Here is a 6436-nt window from a genome sequence, read left to right as displayed (position 1 = left end):
AGGGTGGTCTTTCTTGTTTTTTAGCTGGATTACTCTGGCGGCTGTGTGGAGGATACAATGTAGGACATGGTGATTGAGACATGGGCATTTGAGAATTTTTCTGAGTTTTCAATACAGAATGTCTATTTATTTATTTAGTTAGTTAGGCTGCACTGGGTCTTAGTTGGGGCACGCGGGATATTTAGTTGCAGCATGTGGGCTCTTAGTTGCGGCATGTGGACTCTTAGTTGTGGCATGCGGACACTTATTGTGGTGTGCATGTGGAATCTGATTCCCCGACCAGGTATCGAACCCGGGCTCCCTGCATTGGGAGTGTGGAGTCTTACTCACTGGACCACCAGGGAAGTCCCTCAATACAGAATGTTTATTGGCCCTCCCTCCCCTCTTGTCCAGAAGTAATATGAATAAGGGCCAGCTCCTGAAAACCTGTTACCTTTGGAAGATTTGATTTCATCAGAGGTACTGGGAGCAGAGAGCCTGGGATGGTTGAAGCAGGTTGGACAGTGTTTCCTGATGAGGGTAGGACACATCTGCCTCCAGATTTTTCCCATCTTTGTTTTACTGGATGCCCATAGCCTAAGATCAACCTAAAAGCTTTTTCCACCCCAGTTATTCATGGTGACCTATGATTAGGACTGTGAGAGGCAGCTTAATATTGCAATCATTATGCCTCCTTTATTGCTGGTCTTAGCTGCTTATGATTCTCTGCTAAATTTGCCACCTAGCTTTGTACTTTCTTGATAAAATCCCTATGGTACCTTGGTAATTATTACTTTTTATCAGCAGTTATTGGTTGTTTTTCTTCATTATATACATACTTGGGGTTCCAAAGAGTTTTGAAAACCAGGTTGTTGGGTCAAGGGCTAGCCCTGGGGGAAGAGGAAAAAGTCCTCAAGGGAGAGCAGAGGCTAGACGTTATTGGCAGTAAGGACTTACACAAAATGCATTGTTAGTCAGACATAGTTGACCACCTTTTTGTTGTTCCTCATTGTTAACTCCCAAACTCTTTTCTCTGCACTATAGCCATGTGTACAGTGGAAGTACAGTAAATAATTGATGGGGAAAATTGACATCAACCTGAGCCTCTTACTTCCATATTCATTAGGTACTTTTCATCTTTACCAATAATTGTTCTGCCTCTAAAATCTTAGTTTTGAGCTTGCCAGACTCTGACCTTCACATCATCTTCTGTTTCTCTAGCTCACATTCATTTTAGGATTTCCTCTCCAAAAATTGTTCAAATGCTTTGGAACCTCTGGTCTGTTGATTTTTTTAAAAAAAATAAATAAATTTATTTATTTATTTATGGCTGCATTGGGTCTTCGCTGCTGCATGCGGGCTTTCTGTAGTTGCAGCGAGCAGGGGCTACTCTTCATTGCGGTTCATGGGTTTCTCTTTGCGGTGGCTTCTGTTGTTGCGGAGTATGGGTTCTAGGTGGGCTTCAGTAGTTGTGGCATGGGGGCTCAGTCGTTGTGGCTTGTGGGCTCTAGCGCGCAGGCTCAGTAGTTGTGACGCATGGGCTTAGTTGCTCCGTGGCATGTGGGATCTTCCCAGACCAGGGCTTGAACCCATGTCCCCTGCATTGGCAGGCGGATTCTTAACCACTGAGCCAGCAGGGAAGTCCAGACTACCTTTTCATTGTTAGTCACCTCATGCCTCTACTTTCCTCCTTGTCCAACTTAACATTTCATGGGCTTTCATAATTACTGCTGTGCATGTACCTTCAGTACCTTCTATCATACCTGCTTGATAAAATTCCAACCATGATTAAACCAACTCTGCCTATTCTGCCCTTGTGTCTAGGCAGCTGAATGTGGCTGGAGGAAAACACAACGATGCTGACATCTAAATTTGTGATCATGAACCTAAGGAGTCTTTCAGCAATGACAGTCAATCCTATGACATTCCCTAGTCTGTTCACTTTTTTTTTTTTTTTTTTGGCAGTGCCACACGGCTTGTGGGATCTTTGTTCCCCGACCAGGGATTGAACCCAGGCCCTCAGCAGTGAGAGCAGGGAGTCCTAACCACTGGACCATCAGGGAATTCCCTCCATTCACTCTTAAATGATAGTTTAATCGTTCTCCTCAAACTTCTAGCACTCTATTTGTTCTCTTTACTCTCAGTTGATGTCCTTGCTTCCTGTTTCACTGAAGAAAAAACAAAGATAATCCTACAAGCTCCCATTACAAGTCACCCAACCTACCTATATCTGTACCCGCATTCTTTTTTTTTTTTTGCGGTACGCGGGCCTCTCACTGTTGTGGCCTCTCCCGCTGCAGAGCATAGGCTCCGGTCGCGCAGGCTCAGCATCCATGGCTCACGGGCCCAGCCGTTCCGCGGCATGTGGGATCTTCCCGGACCGGGGTACGAACCTGTGTCCCCTGCATCCGGCAGGCAGACTCTCAACCACTGCGCCACCAGGGAAGCCCTGTACCCGCATTCTTTTCCCTCTCTCTTATTGCTATGGATAATCTGTTCCTATTCCCATCTAAGGCCAACCCCTACATCTAAATAAGAGTTTTATTCTTGGAATTATTCTTTCCTACTCCTGAATCATTAATGTTTTTTTTCTGTTGATGATTCTCATCAACATACAAGCATGCTACAGTATTTTCCATCTTGAAAAAAATTCATTAACCCTGCATTCCCTCTCATTCATTCATCCTTGGATTCAAGAAGTTTTTTTTGTTTTGTTTTTGTTTTTTTAAAATTTTTTGGTTACTGTTGGGATTATAGAAGTGAAAAAGGCAGATGACAAACCCTGCTTTCAAAGTTTCTATTCTAGTAGAGGGAATCAGATAATAAAAGACATAAGTAAAATATGTAGTATGCTATATGGTGATAAATACAATAAAGCAGGGAAGGGGAATATAGAGTGATGGGGGATTTTATGGCTTAAATAGCATTATCAGGAAAGGCATCTCTTTGGAATGAGATGTTTGAGTAAAGACCTGAAGAATGTAAGAGATTGAGGCATTTAGATTATGTGGGGGGAAGAGTATACTTGGTAGAGGGAATAGGAAGCACCTTGGGGTAGAAGCATACCTCCAGCTCTAAAATTTGTGTTTGAGGAACACCAAGGAAGCCAAGTGTGGCTGGAGTAGAGTGAGTAAGAGGAAGAGTAGTAGGTGAGCTCAGAGGGGAAAGATGGGGAGAGGAGGGCTGAATTGTGGAGAGTTTCAGATTGGTAAGGGTCTTACAGGCAGCTGTGAGGATTTTGACTTTCATGTTGAACGAGATGAGAAGCCATTGGAGAGTTTTGAGCATAAGAATCACATGATCTAACATTCATTTTAATCCCACTTATTTGGCTACTTTAGCGAGCATTGACTGAATGGGTATGTGGAACCAGTTAAGAGGCTCTTGCAGTTATTCAGGTAAAAGAGCAAGGGATACGAAATAATTGTGAGTAGGAGAGTCCTCCTCTTTATAACAAAACTACTTGAAAGAGTTGTCTATATCTTCTTTCACTTCCTCTCCTCTTGAACCCATTCCAGTCAAGTCAGGCTTTAGTCCCCCGTCATTCCACTGAAACACTTATGTCAAGGTCATCATTGGTCTAACCCAGGGGCCAGTTTTCAGTCTTCATCTCACTCGACCTGTTGCTTTTGACATGGTTGATCATTCCATCATTTGGCTCCTGGGACCATGCTGTCTTGGTTTTCTTCCAATCTCACTGGTGCTTGAGAGCGTTCAGTATTTAATCTGCTTTTGCAGTCTATTCTCTCTCCTGATGTAATCTCATCAGATTGTATTACTTAACATTCCATCTCTGTGCTGATTCCCACATTTATTTCTCTAGTCTTGACCTTTCTTTTGAGCTCTCCTATTTTCAATTGTGTATGTAACATTTCTATTTGGGTAGCTAATAGACCTTTCAAACTTAATGGGTCCAAAGCTGAACCCTGTTTTTCACTTCCCATTCCACTGCTTCCCCAGTCTTTCTCACATCAGTAAATGGCACTATCATTCACTCATTTATTTAGAGCAAAACATGGAAGTTGTTTTTGATTCTTTTCTTAACCTCATATTCCACATTCAGCCCATCAGTTCTGGTTGGTGCTACATTCAAATTGCATGAGACTTTTCCCCACTAGCTCCATCACTACCTTAACCTTAGCCTCTGTCATCTTTCATCTGGATTACTATAAGTCTCCAAACCTGTCTTCCTGATTCTGTTCTTTTACCTCCTCTCCCCTCCGCCCCCATGATAATTTGCACACAGCAAGATCGGTATCATCCTGTAAAAGCTAAAATCAAAGTTTGTTACCATCCCCTACTCAAAAGTGGCTTTCCATCACAGTTGATCAAAATGGAAGGTGCTTGCTTTGTACTTAAGAGTCTGCATGATCTGCCTCTTGGCCTTCTCTAACCTCATTTCCTTCTACTCCTCCTCTTGTTACTGAGCTCTGTTCACACTGGCTGCCTTGATGGTCTCCAAATATATTAAGCATGCTCCTGCCTGAGGACATTTTAAAAATTATTATTTGAGGACTTCTATACTTGGTAGTTTTCTCTACCTGAGGTGTTCTTTTTCTGGATATATTTATATGACTGGCTTCCTCGTTTCATTTAGGTCTCTGTTCAGATAAAGGCCTTCCTTGACCAGCCTTTTTATTATTTAAAATAAATTTGTTTATTTTATTTGTTTTTGGCTGTGTTGGGTTTTCATTGCTGCATGCAGGCTTTCTCTAGTTGCGGCGAGCGGGGGCTACTCTTCGTGGTGATGTGTGGGCTTCTCATTGCGGTGGCTTCTCTTGTTGCAGAGCACGGGCTCTAGGCGAGCGGGCTCAGTAGTTGTGGCGCACAGACTTAGTTGCTCCGCGGCATGTGGGATCTTCCTGGACCAGGACTCGGACCCATGTCTCCTGCATTGGCAGACGGATTCTTAACCGCTGCGCCCCCAGGGAAGCCTGACCAGCCTTTTTAAAGTAGCACTCTTAGTCATTCCCTTCCCCTCTTCTTATTCATGTCCTTTATTCACCTGTTACTGTCACATATTTGTTATTTATTGTCATTCTCACACATTAGGATATATGGTTCATGAGGGTAGGAATTTGGGTTGGTTTTTCCTTACTGCTGTATCTCCAGCTTCTAGAATTGTATATAGGAGGTACTAAATAAATACTTCTTGAGTGAATGTATAGTGATTAAGTCATTCTCTGACCTCAGATTCCAACTCTATTACCTGATGCAAGTTACTTAAGTTCTTTAAGCCTTACTTATCCCATATAAATGTAATGGACATACTATCATTACCAATTTCATAGGGTTATTGTTAGGATTTAATAAATTAATCCATGTAAAACACTTATTACAAAGCCTGATACCAGTGAGCATTCAATAATGGTTAATTATTATATTTTTAGGGTAAGTGCATAGAATGTGTGAATATAGAGTTCATATTTTTCTGTGTTCTCATCTGGTTTTATAAAGAAATATAATAGAAAAAGGTATGTCTTGACCTTTGATTTGTTGGTGTTACTGAACTCTTACTTTGTTCAGCTTGAAAAGGTGGCTTTAATTTGTGCGTTTTTCCCTTTAGGGAAACTTTTATGGATTTCTTTCTTAACTAACTGGCTTAGAAGATATTTTATATATATATATATAGTCTCCCTAGATTTTAGAACATAATTAAGAGCAAATTCAGGCCAAGGAAACCGCATTTTAAAATTCTGTAATATCGTTTTAGTTGTACCAACTTTAATGTAACAAAATATTTTCTAAGGGTGAACCTGGGTAGCAGATGCACAAATCCTTTAACCTTTAATGTGTTGGGAGGTTAACAAGCCACATAGTTTCTCTGCCTGTATTTCAGCAAAGCAGAGGTGATATAGTACTGTCTGGCCTTCTAATTTTCATGACTATTTGAGATCTTCAAGAATGTTTTAAAGACAAAAAGAGTTTAAAAATAGTTGGCATTGGGAATTCCCTGACATTCCAGTGGTTAGGACTCTGTGCTTTCACTGCCACGGGCCCAGTTTCAATCCCTGGTTGGGGAACTAAGATCCTGCAAGGTGCGTGGTGCAGCCAAAAAAAAAAAAAAAGTTGGTATTAATTTTTAAAAAGTCCTTAAGTTGTTTCAAAAGGGTGTTACCAAGATGATTTTTTTTTAGGTGACCTCAGGAAATCTGAAACCTGCCTTTGACCAGTAAGAGAATGGGACATTTTACTACTAGCTCTCATGCTAGTAGTCTTCTATATGTTTATTATTATTATTTTTAAATATTTATTTATTCGTTTAGGCTATGCCGGGTCTTGGTTGCGGTGCGCGGGATCTTCGTTGCAGCATGCAGGATCATTTTTGTTTTTAGTTGCAGCATGCGCACTTCTCAGTTGTGGCATGCGGACTTCTTAGTTGCGGCATGCGGACTTCTTAGTTGCGGCATGCGAACTCTTAGTTGCAGCATGCATTTGGGATCTAGTTCCCCAACCA

Source organism: Neophocaena asiaeorientalis, unplaced genomic scaffold, assembly GCF_003031525.2.
Source record: "Neophocaena asiaeorientalis asiaeorientalis breed wild unplaced genomic scaffold, Neophocaena_asiaeorientalis_V1.1 scaffold51, whole genome shotgun sequence".
NCBI lineage: Eukaryota > Metazoa > Chordata > Mammalia > Artiodactyla > Phocoenidae > Neophocaena > Neophocaena asiaeorientalis.
Note: the sequence above shows the minus strand (reverse complement) of the source record.